Genomic DNA, 13,878 nt, shown 5'->3' on the forward strand with positions numbered 1-13,878 from the left:
CCAAAGCAGCCAAGCAAAGATATCAGGACGCCAAATCAAGAGTTAAGGGTTTAAACGGAGAGAGGAAAACGAAAAAACAAAGACCAAGGAAGGAACCCCCCCCTCCCCTCGCCTCCCCTCCTCTCCCCTCCCCTCCCCTCCTCTCCCCTCCTCTCCCCTCCTCTCCCCTCCCCTCCTCTCCCCTCCCCTCCCCTCCCCTCCCCTCCCCTCCCCTCCCCTCCCCTCCCCTCCCCTCCCCTCCCCTCCCCTCCCCTCCCCTCCTCTCCCCTCCTCTCCCCTCCTCTCTTTTAAAAAAGGCTCACAACAAATCCCAGATACCAAAAGCCAGCAGCAAAGCGAGCGGCTTCCCTTTGGCAGCTTCTAGATGGGGCCACAAGGGGGCACCAACAGGCTGTGCTTGCTTGAGAGTCCCTCGCAGCAGGCAGCAAAAGGAGACTCGCACACCTGTTGGCTCGTGGAGCCCCCCAAGCAGCAGCGTGTATCTGTCTATCTTTGACCAGAGCAAATCAGGGGAAAGCGCGAACGCAGTCCCCCACTACCACAAATTATGCAGTCGAGTTTCCCGCATTTGGGGAAATCGCAGGGGTCAGCACACCCGGAGTGCAATGGATGAGCCTCACCCTGGGAGAACCACCTTAGTGATCATGGTATCTCCCCTGCCAGGTAAGTATGAGTTGGGAGCGCGCCGGCTCGACGGGCGCCCCTCCGGCGCAGGCCCGCTACATCGCGGAGTCTCGGGCGGTGGGGTGAGGCGGGATCCGGGGCCAAAGCCAGGCGTTCCTTCGAGAGGGTGCCACCGAGGCCAGCAGACTGGGAGCCGGCTACACCCCTTCCATCCCCCCCATGGCAGGCCAAGCTCAAGGCGAAGGCCGTCGTCCAAGATGCACAGCAAGCCAGAGTCATTTGCATAGCGGGGCGGCGGCTTCGGAGCCCAACGTGCGTTCGACGCCTGTAAACAGGCAGACGGCTGCAGCTCCGGCTGCTCGCTCAGGGTGGCAGGAAGAGGCCCGGCGTCGGAGGCTCAACGTCGGCAGCCCCACCAGGCGGCCGCAAAAAAGGGCCCGGCCGTGCACTTCCTGCTGCTGCAGCCGCAAGTGCCATCTTTGGAGCGTGCCCGCTGCCGCTCGCTACAAAGCTCCCCTCCCGGCTGAACCAAAGGCCAATTCCTGTCACTACACCAGCGGAGGAATCCACAGCCAGCGGGCCCAGGGGGAACTCGGCCGGTGTGTCCAAAGCAGCCAAGCAAAGATATCAGGACGCCAAATCAAGAGTTAAGGGTTTAAACGGAGAGAGGAAAACGAAAAAACAAAGACCAAGGAAGGAACTTCCCCCCCCCCCCCTCTCCCCTCCTCTCTTTTAAAAAAGGCTCACAACAAATCCCAGATACCAAAAGCCAGCAGCAAAGCGAGCAGCTTCCCTTTGGCAGCTTCTAGATGGGGCCACAAGGGGGCACCAACAGGCTGTGCTTGCTTGAGAGTCCCTCGCAGCAGGCAGCAAAAGGAGACTCGCACACCTGTTGGCTCGTGGAGCCCCCCAAGCAGCAGCATGTATCTGTCTATCTTTGACCAGAGCAAATCAGGGGAAAGCGCGAACGCAGTCCCCCACTACCACAAATTATGCAGTCGAGTTTCCCGCATTTGGGGAAATCGCAGGGGTCAGCACACCCAGAGTGCAATGGATGAGCCTCACCCTGGGAGAACCACCTTAGTGATCATGGTATCTCCCCTGCCAGGTAAGTATGAGTTGGGAGCGCGCCGGCTCGACGGGCGCCCCTCCGGCGCAGGCCCGCTACATCGCGGAGTCTCGGGCGTTGGGGTGAGGCGGGATCCGGGGCCAAAGCCAGGCGTTCCTTCGAGAGGGTGCCACCGAGGCCAGCAGCCTGGGAGCCGGCTACACCCCTTCCATCCCCCACATGGCAGGCCAAGCTCAAGGCGAAGGCCGTCGTCCAAGATGCACAGCAAGCCAGAGTCATTTGCATAGCGGGGCGGCGGCTTCGGAGCCCAACGTGCGTTCGACGCCTGTAAACAGGCAGAAGGCTGCAGCTCCGGCTGCTCGCTCAGGGCGGCAGGAAGAGGCCCGGCGTCGGAGGCTCAACGTCGGCAGCCCCACCAGGCGGCCGCAAAAAAGGGCCCGGCCGTGCACTTCCTGCTGCTGCAGCCGCAAGTGCCATCTTTGGAGCGTGCCCGCTGCCGCTCGCTACAAAGCTCCCCTCCCGGCTGAACCAAAGGCCAATTCCTGTCACTACACCAGCGGAGGAATCCACAGCCAGCGGGCCCAGGGGGAACTCGGCCGGTGTGTCCAAAGCAGCCAAGCAAAGATATCAGGACGCCAAATCAAGAGTTAAGGGTTTAAACGGAGAGAGGAAAACGAAAAAACAAAGACCAAGGAAGGAACACCCCCCTCCCCTCCTCTCTTTTAAAAAAGGCTCACAACAAATCCCAGATACCAAAAGCCAGCAGCAAAGCGAGCGGCTTCCCTTTGGCAGCTTCTAGATGGGGCCACAAGGGGGCACCAACAGGCTGTGCTTGCTTGAGAGTCCCTCGCAGCAGGCAGCAAAAGGAGACTCGCACACCTGTTGGCTCGTGGAGCCCCCCAAGCAGCAGCGTGTATCTGTCTATCTTTGACCAGAGCAAATCAGGGGAAAGCGCGAACGCAGTCCCCCACTACCACAAATTATGCAGTCGAGTTTCCCGCATTTGGGGAAATCGCAGGGGTCAGCACACCCGGAGTGCAATGGATGAGCCTCACCCTGGGAGAACCACCTTAGTGATCATGGTATCTCCCCTGCCAGGTAAGTATGAGTTGGGAGCGCGCCGGCTCGACGGGCGCCCCTCCGGCGCAGGCCCGCTACATCGCGGAGTCTCGGGCGGTGGGGTGAGGCGGGATCCGGGGCCAAAGGCAGGCGTTCCTTCGAGAGGGTGCCACCGAGGCCAGCAGCCTGGGAGCCGGCTACACCCCTTCCATCCCCCCCATGGCAGGCCAAGCTCAAGGCGAAGGCCGTCGTCCAAGATGCACAGCAAGCCAGAGTCATTTGCATAGCGGGGCGGCGGCTTCGGAGCCCAACGTGCGTTCGACGCCTGTAAACAGGCAGAAGGCTGCAGCTCCGGCTGCTCGCTCAGGGCGGCAGGAAGAGGCCCGGCGTCGGAGGCTCAACGTCGGCAGCCCCACCAGGCGGCCGCAAAAAAGGGCCCGGCCGTGCACTTCCTGCTGCTGCAGCCGCAAGTGCCATCTTTGGAGCGTGCCCGCTGCCGCTCGCTACAAAGCTCCCCTCCCGGCGAACCAAAGGCCAATTCCTGTCACTACACCAGCGGAGGAATCCACAGCCAGCGGGCCCAGGGGGAACTCGGCCGGTGTGTCCAAAGCAGCCAAGCAAAGATATCAGGACGCCAAATCAAGAGTTAAGGGTTTAAACGGAGAGAGGAAAACGAAAAAACAAAGACCAAGGAAGGAACCCCCCCCCTCCTCTCTTTTAAAAAAGGCTCACAACAAATCCCAGATACCAAAAGCCAGCAGCAAAGCGAGCAGCTTCCCTTTGGCAGCTTCTAGATGGGGCCACAAGGGGGCACCAACAGGCTGTGCTTGCTTGAGAGTCCCTCGCAGCAGGCAGCAAAAGGAGACTCGCACACCTGTTGGCTCGTGGAGCCCCCCAAGCAGCAGCGTGTATCTGTCTATCTTTGACCAGAGCAAATCAGGGGAAAGCGCGAACGCAGTCCCCCACTACCACAAATTATGCAGTCGAGTTTCCCGCATTTGGGGAAATCGCAGGGGTCAGCACACCCGGAGTGCAATGGATGAGCCTCACCCTGGGAGAACCACCTTAGTGATCATGGTATCTCCCCTGCCAGGTAAGTATGAGTTGGGAGCGCGCCGGCTCGACGGGCGCCCCTCCGGCGCAGGCCCGCTACATCGCGGAGTCTCGGGCGGTGGGGTGAGGCGGGATCCGGGGCCAAAGCCAGGCGTTCCTTCGAGAGGGTGCCACCGAGGCCAGCAGCCTGGGAGCCGGCTACACCCCTTCCATCCCCCCCATGGCAGGCCAAGCTCAAGGCGAAGGCCGTCGTCCAAGATGCACAGCAAGCCAGAGTCATTTGCATAGCGGGGCGGCGGCTTCGGAGCCCAACGTGCGTTCGACGCCTGTAAACAGGCAGAAGGCTGCAGCTCCGGCTGCTCGCTCAGGGCGGCAGGAAGAGGCCCGGCGTCGGAGGCTCAACGTCGGCAGCCCCACCAGGCGGCCGCAAAAAAGGGCCCGGCCGTGCACTTCCTGCTGCTGCAGCCGCAAGTGCCATCTTTGGAGCGTGCCCGCTGCCGCTCGCTACAAAGCTCCCCTCCCGGCTGAACCAAAGGCCAATTCCTGTCACTACACCAGCGGAGGAATCCACAGCCAGCGGGCCCAGGGGGAACTCGGCCGGTGTGTCCAAAGCAGCCAAGCAAAGATATCAGGACGCCAAATCAAGAGTTAAGGGTTTAAACGGAGAGAGGAAAACGAAAAAACAAAGACCAAGGAAGGAACCCGCAGCAAAAGGAGACTCGCACACCTGTTGGCTCGTGGAGCCCCCCAAGCAGCAGCGTGTATCTGTCTATCTTTGACCAGAGCAAATCAGGGGAAAGCGCGAACGCAGTCCCCCACTACCACAAATTATGCAGTCGAGTTTCCCGCATTTGGGGAAATCGCAGGGGTCAGCACACCCGGAGTGCAATGGATGAGCCTCACCCTGGGAGAACCACCTTAGTGATCATGGTATCTCCCCTGCCAGGTAAGTATGAGTTGGGAGCGCGCCGGCTCGACGGGCGCCCCTCCGGCGCAGGCCCGCTACATCGCGGAGTCTCGGGCGGTGGGGTGAGGCGGGATCCGGGGCCAAAGCCAGGCGTTCCTTCGAGAGGGTGCCACCGAGGCCAGCAGCCTGGGAGCCGGCTACACCCCTTCCATCCCCCCCATGGCAGGCCAAGCTCAAGGCGAAGGCCGTCGTCCAAGATGCACAGCAAGCCAGAGTCATTTGCATAGCGGGGCGGCGGCTTCGGAGCCCAACGTGCGTTCGACGCCTGTAAACAGGCAGAAGGCTGCAGCTCCGGCTGCTCGCTCAGGGCGGCAGGAAGAGGCCCGGCGTCGGAGGCTCAACGTCGGCAGCCCCACCAGGCGGCCGCAAAAAAGGGCCCGGCCGTGCACTTCCTGCTGCTGCAGCCGCAAGTGCCATCTTTGGAGCGTGCCCGCTGCCGCTCGCTACAAAGCTCCCCTCCCGGCTGAACCAAAGGCCAATTCCTGTCACTACACCAGCGGAGGAATCCACAGCCAGCGGGCCCAGGGGGAACTCGGCCGGTGTGTCCAAAGCAGCCAAGCAAAGATATCAGGACGCCAAATCAAGAGTTAAGGGTTTAAACGGAGAGAGGAAAACGAAAAAACAAAGACCAAGGAAGGAACCCCCCCCCTCCCCTCCCCTCCCCTCCTCTCTTTTAAAAAAGGCTCACAACAAATCCCAGATACCAAAAGCCAGCAGCAAAGCGAGCAGCTTTCCTTTGGCAGCTTCTAGATGGGGCCACAAGGGGGCACCAACAGGCTGTGCTTGCTTGAGAGTCCCTCGCAGCAGGCAGCAAAAGGAGACTCGCACACCTGTTGGCTCGTGGAGCCCCCCAAGCAGCAGCGTGTATCTGTCTATCTTTGACCAGAGCAAATCAGGGGAAAGCGCGAACGCAGTCCCCCACTTCCACAAATTATGCAGTCGAGTTTCCCGCATTTGGGGAAATCGCAGGGGTCAGCACACCCGGAGTGCAATGGATGAGCCTCACCCTGGGAGAACCACCTTAGTAATCATGGTATCTCCCCTGCCAGGTAAGTATGAGTTGGGAGCGCGCCGGCTCGACGGGCGCCCCTCCGGCGCAGGCCCGCTACATCGCGGAGTCTCGGGCGGTGGGGTGAGGCGGGATCCGGGGCCAAAGCCAGGCGTTCCTTCGAGAGGGTGCCACCGAGGCCAGCAGCCTGGGAGCCGGCTACACCCCTTCCATCCCCCCCATGGCAGGCCAAGCTCAAGGCGAAGGCCGTCGTCCAAGATGCACAGCAAGCCAGAGTCATTTGCATAGCGGGGCGGCGGCTTCGGAGCCCAACGTGCGTTCGACGCCTGTAAACAGGCAGAAGGCTGCAGCTCCGGCTGCTCGCTCAGGGCGGCAGGAAGAGGCCCGGCGTCGGAGGCTCAACGTCGGCAGCCCCACCAGGCGGCCGCAAAAAAGGGCCCGGCCGTGCACTTCCTGCTGCTGCAGCCGCAAGTGCCATCTTTGGAGCGTGCCCGCTGCCGCTCGCTACAAAGCTCCCCTCCCGGCTGAACCAAAGGCCAATTCCTGTCACTACACCAGCGGAGGAATCCACAGCCAGCGGGCCCAGGGGGAACTCGGCCGGTGTGTCCAAAGCAGCCAAGCAAAGATATCAGGACGCCAAATCAAGAGTTAAGGGTTTAAACGGAGAGAGGAAAACGAAAAAACAAAGACCAAGGAAGGAACCCCCCCCTCCCCTCCCCTCCTCTCTTTTAAAAAAGGCTCACAACAAATCCCAGATACCAAAAGCCAGCAGCAAAGCGAGCGGCTTCCCTTTGGCAGCTTCTAGATGGGGCCACAAGGGGGCACCAACAGGCTGTGCTTGCTTGAGAGTCCCTCGCAGCAGGCAGCAAAAGGAGACTCGCACACCTGTTGGCTCGTGGAGCCCCCCAAGCAGCAGCGTGTATCTGTCTATCTTTGACCAGAGCAAATCAGGGGAAAGCGCGAACGCAGTCCCCCACTACCACAAATTATGCAGTCGAGTTTCCCGCATTTGGGGAAATCGCAGGGGTCAGCACACCCGGAGTGCAATGGATGAGCCTCACCCTGGGAGAACCACCTTAGTGATCATGGTATCTCCCCTGCCAGGTAAGTATGAGTTGGGAGCGCGCCGGCTCGACGGGCGCCCCTCCGGCGCAGGCCCGCTACATCGCGGAGTCTCGGGCGGTGGGGTGAGGCGGGATCCGGGGCCAAAGCCAGGCGTTCCTTCGAGAGGGTGCCACCGAGGCCAGCAGCCTGGGAGCCGGCTACACCCCTTCCATCCCCCCCATGGCAGGCCAAGCTCAAGGCGAAGGCCGTCGTCCAAGATGCACAGCAAGCCAGAGTCATTTGCATAGCGGGGCGGCGGCTTCGGAGCCCAACGTGCGTTCGACGCCTGTAAACAGGCAGAAGGCTGCAGCTCCGGCTGCTCGCTCAGGGCGGCAGGAAGAGGCCCGGCGTCGGAGGCTCAACGTCGGCAGCCCCACCAGGCGGCCGCAAAAAAGGGCCCGGCCGTGCACTTCCTGCTGCTGCAGCCGCAAGTGCCATCTTTGGAGCGTGCCCGCTGCCGCTCGCTACAAAGCTCCCCTCCCGGCTGAACCAAAGGCCAATTCCTGTCACTACACCAGCGGAGGAATCCACAGCCAGCGGGCCCAGGGGGAACTCGGCCGGTGTGTCCAAAGCAGCCAAGCAAAGATATCAGGACGCCAAATCAAGAGTTAAGGGTTTAAACGGAGAGAGGAAAACGAAAAAACAAAGACCAAGGAAGGAACCCCCCCCTTCCCTCCCCTCCCCTCCTCTCTTTTAAAAAAGGCTCACAACAAATCCCAGATACCAAAAGCCAGCAGCAAAGTGAGCGGCTTCCCTTTGGCAGCTTCTAGATGGGGCCACAAGGGGGCACCAACAGGCTGTGCTTGCTTGAGAGTCCCTCGCAGCAGGCAGCAAAAGGAGACTCGCACACCTGTTGGCTCGTGGAGCCCCCCAAGCAGCAGCGTGTATCTGTCTATCTTTGACCAGAGCAAATCAGGGGAAAGCGCGAACGCAGTCCCCCACTACCACAAATTATGCAGTCGAGTTTCCCGCATTTGGGGAAATCGCAGGGGTCAGCACACCCGGAGTGCAATGGATGAGCCTCACCCTGGGAGAACCACCTTAGTGATCATGGTATCTCCCCTGCCAGGTAAGTATGAGTTGGGAGCGCGCCGGCTCGACGGGCGCCCCTCCGGCGCAGGCCCGCTACATCGCGGAGTCTCGGGCGGTGGGGTGAGGCGGGATCCGGGGCCAAAGCCAGGCGTTCCTTCGAGAGGGTGCCACCGAGGCCAGCAGCCTGGGAGCCGGCTACACCCCTTCCATCCCCCCCATGGCAGGCCAAGCTCAAGGCGAAGGCCGTCGTCCAAGATGCACAGCAAGCCAGAGTCATTTGCATAGCGGGGCGGCGGCTTCGGAGCCCAACGTGCGTTCGACGCCTGTAAACAGGCAGAAGGCTGCAGCTCCGGCTGCTCGCTCAGGGCGGCAGGAAGAGGCCCGGCGTCGGAGGCTCAACGTCGGCAGCCCCACCAGGCGGCCGCAAAAAAGGGCCCGGCCGTGCACTTCCTGCTGCTGCAGCCGCAAGTGCCATCTTTGGAGCGTGCCCGCTGCCGCTCGCTACAAAGCTCCCCTCCCGGCTGAACCAAAGGCCAATTCCTGTCACTACACCAGCGGAGGAATCCACAGCCAGCGGGCCCAGGGGGAACTCGGCCGGTGTGTCCAAAGCAGCCAAGCAAAGATATCAGGACGCCAAATCAAGAGTTAAGGGTTTAAACGGAGAGAGGAAAACAAAAAAACAAAGACCAAGGAAGGAACCCCCCCCTCCCCTCCTCTCTTTTAAAAAAGGCTCACAACAAATCCCAGATACCAAAAGCCAGCAGCAAAGCGAGCGGCTTCCCTTTGGCAGCTTCTAGATGGGGCCACAAGGGGGCACCAACAGGCTGTGCTTGCTTGAGAGTCCCTCGCAGCAGGCAGCAAAAGGAGACTCGCACACCTGTTGGCTCGTGGAGCCCCCCAAGCAGCAGCGTGTATCTGTCTATCTTTGACCAGAGCAAATCAGGGGAAAGCGCGAACGCAGTCCCCCACTACCACAAATTATGCAGTCGAGTTTCCCGCATTTGGGGAAATCGCAGGGGTCAGCACACCCGGAGTGCAATGGATGAGCCTCACCCTGGGAGAACCACCTTAGTGATCATGGTATCTCCCCTGCCAGGTAAGTATGAGTTGGGAGCGCGCCGGCTCGACGGGCGCCCCTCCGGCGCAGGCCCGCTACATCGCGGAGTCTCGGGCGGTGGGGTGAGGCGGGATCCGGGGCCAAAGCCAGGCGTTCCTTCGAGAGGGTGCCACCGAGGCCAGCAGCCTGGGAGCCGGCTACACCCCTTCCATCCCCCCCATGGCAGGCCAAGCTCAAGGCGAAGGCCGTCGTCCAAGATGCACAGCAAGCCAGAGTCATTTGCATAGCGGGGCGGCGGCTTCGGAGCCCAACGTGCGTTCGACGCCTGTAAACAGGCAGAAGGCTGCAGCTCCGGCTGCTCGCTCAGGGCGGCAGGAAGAGGCCCGGCGTCGGAGGCTCAACGTCGGCAGCCCCACCAGGCGGCTGCAAAAAAGGGCCCGGCCGTGCACTTCCTGCTGCTGCAGCTGCAAGTGCCATCTTTGGAGCGTGCCCGCTGCCGCTCGCTACAAAGCTCCCCTCCCGGCTGAACCAAAGGCCAATTCCTGTCACTACACCAGCGGAGGAATCCACAGCCAGCGGGCCCAGGGGGAACTCGGCCGGTGTGTCCAAAGCAGCCAAGCAAAGATATCAGGACGCCAAATCAAGAGTTAAGGGTTTAAACGGAGAGAGGAAAACGAAAAAACAAAGACCAAGGAAGGAACCCCCCCCTCCCCTCCCCTCCTCTCTTTTAAAAAAGGCTCACAACAAATCCCAGATACCAAAAGCCAGCAGCAAAGCGAGCGGCTTCCCTTTGGCAGCTTCTAGATGGGGCCACAAGGGGGCACCAACAGGCTGTGCTTGCTTGAGAGTCCCTCGCAGCAGGCAGCAAAAGGAGACTCGCACACCTGTTGGCTCGTGGAGCCCCCCAAGCAGCAGCGTGTATCTGTCTATCTTTGACCAGAGCAAATCAGGGGAAAGCGCGAACGCAGTCCCCCACTACCACAAATTATGCAGTCGAGTTTCCCGCATTTGGGGAAATCGCAGGGGTCAGCACACCCGGAGTGCAATGGATGAGCCTCACCCTGGGAGAACCACCTTAGTGATCATGGTATCTCCCCTGCCAGGTAAGTATGAGTTGGGAGCGCGCCGGCTCGACGGGCGCCCCTCCGGCGCAGGCCCGCTACATCGCGGAGTCTCGGGCGGTGGGGTGAGGCGGGATCCGGGGCCAAAGCCAGGCGTTCCTTCGAGAGGGTGCCACCGAGGCCAGCAGCCTGGGAGCCGGCTACACCCCTTCCATCCCCCCCATGGCAGGCCAAGCTCAAGGCGAAGGCCGTCGTCCAAGATGCACAGCAAGCCAGAGTCATTTGCATAGCGGGGCGGCGGCTTCGGAGCCCAACGTGCGTTCGACGCCTGTAAACAGGCAGAAGGCTGCAGCTCCGGCTGCTCGCTCAGGGCGGCAGGAAGAGGCCCGGCGTCGGAGGCTCAACGTCGGCAGCCCCACCAGGCGGCCGCAAAAAAGGGCCCGGCCGTGCACTTCCTGCTGCTGCAGCCGCAAGTGCCATCTTTGGAGCGTGCCCGCTGCCGCTCGCTACAAAGCTCCCCTCCCGGCTGAACCAAAGGCCAATTCCTGTCACTACACCAGCGGAGGAATCCACAGCCAGCGGGCCCAGGGGGAACTCGGCCGGTGTGTCCAAAGCAGCCAAGCAAAGATATCAGGACGCCAAATCAAGAGTTAAGGGTTTAAACGGAGAGAGGAAAACGAAAAAACAAAGACCAAGGAAGGAACCCCCCCCCTCCCCTCCCCTCCTCTCCTCTCTTTTAAAAAAGGCTCACAACAAATCCCAGATACCAAAAGCCAGCAGCAAAGCGAGCGGCTTCCCTTTGGCAGCTTCTAGATGGGGCCACAAGGGGGCACCAACAGGCTGTGCTTGCTTGAGAGTCCCTCGCAGCAGGCAGCAAAAGGAGACTCGCACACCTGTTGGCTCGTGGAGCCCCCCAAGCAGCAGCGTGTATCTGTCTATCTTTGACCAGAGCAAATCAGGGGAAAGCGCGAACGCAGTCCCCCACTACCACAAATTATGCAGTCGAGTTTCCCGCATTTGGGGAAATCGCAGGGGTCAGCACACCCGGAGTGCAATGGATGAGCCTCACCCTGGGAGAACCACCTTAGTGATCATGGTATCTCCCCTGCCAGGTAAGTATGAGTTGGGAGCGCGCCGGCTCGACGGGCGCCCCTCCGGCGCAGGCCCGCTACATCGCGGAGTCTCGGGCGGTGGGGTGAGGCGGGATCCGGGGCCAAAGCCAGGCGTTCCTTCGAGAGGGTGCCACCGAGGCCAGCAGCCTGGGAGCCGGCTACACCCCTTCCATCCCCCCCATGGCAGGCCAAGCTCAAGGCGAAGGCCGTCGTCCAAGATGCACAGCAAGCCAGAGTCATTTGCATAGCGGGGCGGCGGCTTCGGAGCCCAACGTGCGTTCGACGCCTGTAAACAGGCAGAAGGCTGCAGCTCCGGCTGCTCGCTCAGGGCGGCAGGAAGAGGCCCGGCGTCGGAGGCTCAACGTCGGCAGCCCCACCAGGCGGCCGCAAAAAAGGGCCCGGCCGTGCACTTCCTGCTGCTGCAGCCGCAAGTGCCATCTTTGGAGCGTGCCCGCTGCCGCTCGCTACAAAGCTCCCCTCCCGGCTGAACCAAAGGCCAATTCCTGTCACTACACCAGCGGAGGAATCCACAGCCAGCGGGCCCAGGGGGAACTCGGCCGGTGTGTCCAAAGCAGCCAAGCAAAGATATCAGGACGCCAAATCAAGAGTTAAGGGTTTAAACGGAGAGAGGAAAACGAAAAAACAAAGACCAAGGAAGGAACCCCCCCTCCCCTCCCCTCCCCTCCCCTCCTCTCTTTTAAAAAAGGCTCACAACAAATCCCAGATACCAAAAGCCAGCAGCAAAGCGAGCGGCTTCCCTTTGGCAGCTTCTAGATGGGGCCACAAGGGGGCACCAACAGGCTGTGCTTGCTTGAGAGTCCCTCGCAGCAGGCAGCAAAAGGAGACTCGCACACCTGTTGGCTCGTGGAGCCCCCCAAGCAGCAGCGTGTATCTGTCTATCTTTGACCAGAGCAAATCAGGGGAAAGCGCGAACGCAGTCCCCCACTACCACAAATTATGCAGTCGAGTTTCCCGCATTTGGGGAAATCGCAGGGGTCAGCACACCCGGAGTGCAATGGATGAGCCTCACCCTGGGAGAACCACCTTAGTGATCATGGTATCTCCCCTGCCAGGTAAGTATGAGTTGGGAGCGCGCCGGCTCGACGGGCGCCCCTCCGGCGCAGGCCCGCTACATCGCGGAGTCTCGGGCGGTGGGGTGAGGCGGGATCCGGGGCCAAAGCCAGGCGTTCCTTCGAGAGGGTGCCACCGAGGCCAGCAGCCTGGGAGCCGGCTACACCCCTTCCATCCCCCCCATGGCAGGCCAAGCTCAAGGCGAAGGCCGTCGTCCAAGATGCACAGCAAGCCAGAGTCATTTGCATAGCGGGGCGGCGGCTTCGGAGCCCAACGTGCGTTCGACGCCTGTAAACAGGCAGAAGGCTGCAGCTCCGGCTGCTCGCTCAGGGCGGCAGGAAGAGGCCCGGCGTCGGAGGCTCAACGTCGGCAGCCCCACCAGGCGGCCGCAAAAAAGGGCCCGGCCGTGCACTTCCTGCTGCTGCAGCCGCAAGTGCCATCTTTGGAGCGTGCCCGCTGCCGCTCGCTACAAAGCTCCCCTCCCGGCTGAACCAAAGGCCAATTCCTGTCACTACACCAGCGGAGGAATCCACAGCCAGCGGGCCCAGGGGGAACTCGGCCGGTGTGTCCAAAGCAGCCAAGCAAAGATATCAGGACGCCAAATCAAGAGTTAAGGGTTTAAACGGAGAGAGGAAAACGAAAAAACAAAGACCAAGGAAGGAACCCCCCCCTCCCCTCCCCTCCTCTCTTTTAAAAAAGGCTCACAACAAATCCCAGATACCAAAAGCCAGCAGCAAAGCGAGCGGCTTCCCTTTGGCAGCTTCTAGATGGGGCCACAAGGGGGCACCAACAGGCTGTGCTTGCTTGAGAGTCCCTCGCAGCAGGCAGCAAAAGGAGACTCGCACACCTGTTGGCTCGTGGAGCCCCCCAAGCAGCAGCGTGTATCTGTCTATCTTTGACCAGAGCAAATCAGGGGAAAGCGCGAACGCAGTCCCCCACTACCACAAATTATGCAGTCGAGTTTCCCGCATTTGGGGAAATCGCAGGGGTCAGCACACCCGGAGTGCAATGGATGAGCCTCACCCTGGGAGAACCACCTTAGTGATCATGGTATCTCCCCTGCCAGGTAAGTATGAGTTGGGAGCGCGCCGGCTCGACGGGCGCCCCTCCGGCGCAGGCCCGCTACATCGCGGAGTCTCGGGCGGTGGGGTGAGGCGGGATCCGGGGCCAAAGCCAGGCGTTCCTTCGAGAGGGTGCCACCGAGGCCAGCAGCCTGGGAGCCGGCTACACCCCTTCCATCCCCCCCATGGCAGGCCAAGCTCAAGGCGAAGGCCGTCGTCCAAGATGCACAGCAAGCCAGAGTCATTTGCATAGCGGGGCGGCGGCTTCGGAGCCCAACGTGCGTTCGACGCCTGTAAACAGGCAGAAGGCTGCAGCTCCGGCTGCTCGCTCAGGGCGGCAGGAAGAGGCCCGGCGTCGGAGGCTCAACGTCGGCAGCCCCACCAGGCGGCCGCAAAAAAGGGCCCGGCCGTGCACTTCCTGCTGCTGCAGCCGCAAGTGCCATCTTTGGAGCGTGCCCGCTGCCGCTCGCTACAAAGCTCCCCTCCCGGCTGAACCAAAGGCCAATTCCTGTCACTACACCAGCGGAGGAATCCACAGCCAGCGGGCCCAGGGGGAACTCGGCCGGTGTGTCCAAAGCAGCCAAGCAAAGATATCAGGA

At 61.5% G+C, this 13,878-nt stretch overlaps 13 non-coding genes across 13 annotated transcripts; all 13 read right to left on the bottom strand.

The window, feature by feature from the left end:
- Positions 1-507: 507 nt before the first annotated feature.
- On the bottom strand, positions 508-671 carry LOC142266111 (U1 spliceosomal RNA). The gene has a single exon (XR_012732255.1). It is a non-coding gene; the product is annotated as a U1 spliceosomal RNA (small nuclear RNA).
- Positions 672-1,576: 905 nt separating this feature from the next.
- Positions 1,577-1,740, bottom strand: LOC142266069 (U1 spliceosomal RNA). Its single transcript, XR_012732219.1, has one exon. It is a non-coding gene; the product is annotated as a U1 spliceosomal RNA (small nuclear RNA).
- An 895-nt stretch (positions 1,741-2,635) lies between these two features.
- On the bottom strand, positions 2,636-2,799 carry LOC142266123 (U1 spliceosomal RNA). Its single transcript, XR_012732266.1, has one exon. It is a non-coding gene; the product is annotated as a U1 spliceosomal RNA (small nuclear RNA).
- An 890-nt stretch (positions 2,800-3,689) lies between these two features.
- On the bottom strand, positions 3,690-3,853 carry LOC142266135 (U1 spliceosomal RNA). The gene has a single exon (XR_012732277.1). It is a non-coding gene; the product is annotated as a U1 spliceosomal RNA (small nuclear RNA).
- Positions 3,854-4,595: 742 nt separating this feature from the next.
- LOC142266006 (U1 spliceosomal RNA) lies at positions 4,596-4,759 on the bottom strand. The gene has a single exon (XR_012732161.1). It is a non-coding gene; the product is annotated as a U1 spliceosomal RNA (small nuclear RNA).
- Positions 4,760-5,665: 906 nt separating this feature from the next.
- On the bottom strand, positions 5,666-5,829 carry LOC142266091 (U1 spliceosomal RNA). The gene has a single exon (XR_012732239.1). It is a non-coding gene; the product is annotated as a U1 spliceosomal RNA (small nuclear RNA).
- Positions 5,830-6,729: 900 nt separating this feature from the next.
- Positions 6,730-6,893, bottom strand: LOC142266018 (U1 spliceosomal RNA). The gene has a single exon (XR_012732172.1). It is a non-coding gene; the product is annotated as a U1 spliceosomal RNA (small nuclear RNA).
- A 905-nt stretch (positions 6,894-7,798) lies between these two features.
- Positions 7,799-7,962, bottom strand: LOC142266030 (U1 spliceosomal RNA). The gene has a single exon (XR_012732183.1). It is a non-coding gene; the product is annotated as a U1 spliceosomal RNA (small nuclear RNA).
- An 895-nt stretch (positions 7,963-8,857) lies between these two features.
- LOC142266042 (U1 spliceosomal RNA) lies at positions 8,858-9,021 on the bottom strand. The gene has a single exon (XR_012732194.1). It is a non-coding gene; the product is annotated as a U1 spliceosomal RNA (small nuclear RNA).
- A 900-nt stretch (positions 9,022-9,921) lies between these two features.
- On the bottom strand, positions 9,922-10,085 carry LOC142266054 (U1 spliceosomal RNA). Its single transcript, XR_012732205.1, has one exon. It is a non-coding gene; the product is annotated as a U1 spliceosomal RNA (small nuclear RNA).
- Positions 10,086-10,991: 906 nt separating this feature from the next.
- On the bottom strand, positions 10,992-11,155 carry LOC142266066 (U1 spliceosomal RNA). Its single transcript, XR_012732216.1, has one exon. It is a non-coding gene; the product is annotated as a U1 spliceosomal RNA (small nuclear RNA).
- A 909-nt stretch (positions 11,156-12,064) lies between these two features.
- On the bottom strand, positions 12,065-12,228 carry LOC142266078 (U1 spliceosomal RNA). The gene has a single exon (XR_012732227.1). It is a non-coding gene; the product is annotated as a U1 spliceosomal RNA (small nuclear RNA).
- A 900-nt stretch (positions 12,229-13,128) lies between these two features.
- LOC142266090 (U1 spliceosomal RNA) lies at positions 13,129-13,292 on the bottom strand. The gene has a single exon (XR_012732238.1). It is a non-coding gene; the product is annotated as a U1 spliceosomal RNA (small nuclear RNA).
- Positions 13,293-13,878: the final 586 nt, after the last annotated feature.

This window comes from Anomaloglossus baeobatrachus, unplaced genomic scaffold (assembly GCF_048569485.1).
Source record: "Anomaloglossus baeobatrachus isolate aAnoBae1 unplaced genomic scaffold, aAnoBae1.hap1 Scaffold_2811, whole genome shotgun sequence".
In the NCBI taxonomy this organism is placed as follows: domain Eukaryota; kingdom Metazoa; phylum Chordata; class Amphibia; order Anura; family Aromobatidae; genus Anomaloglossus; species Anomaloglossus baeobatrachus.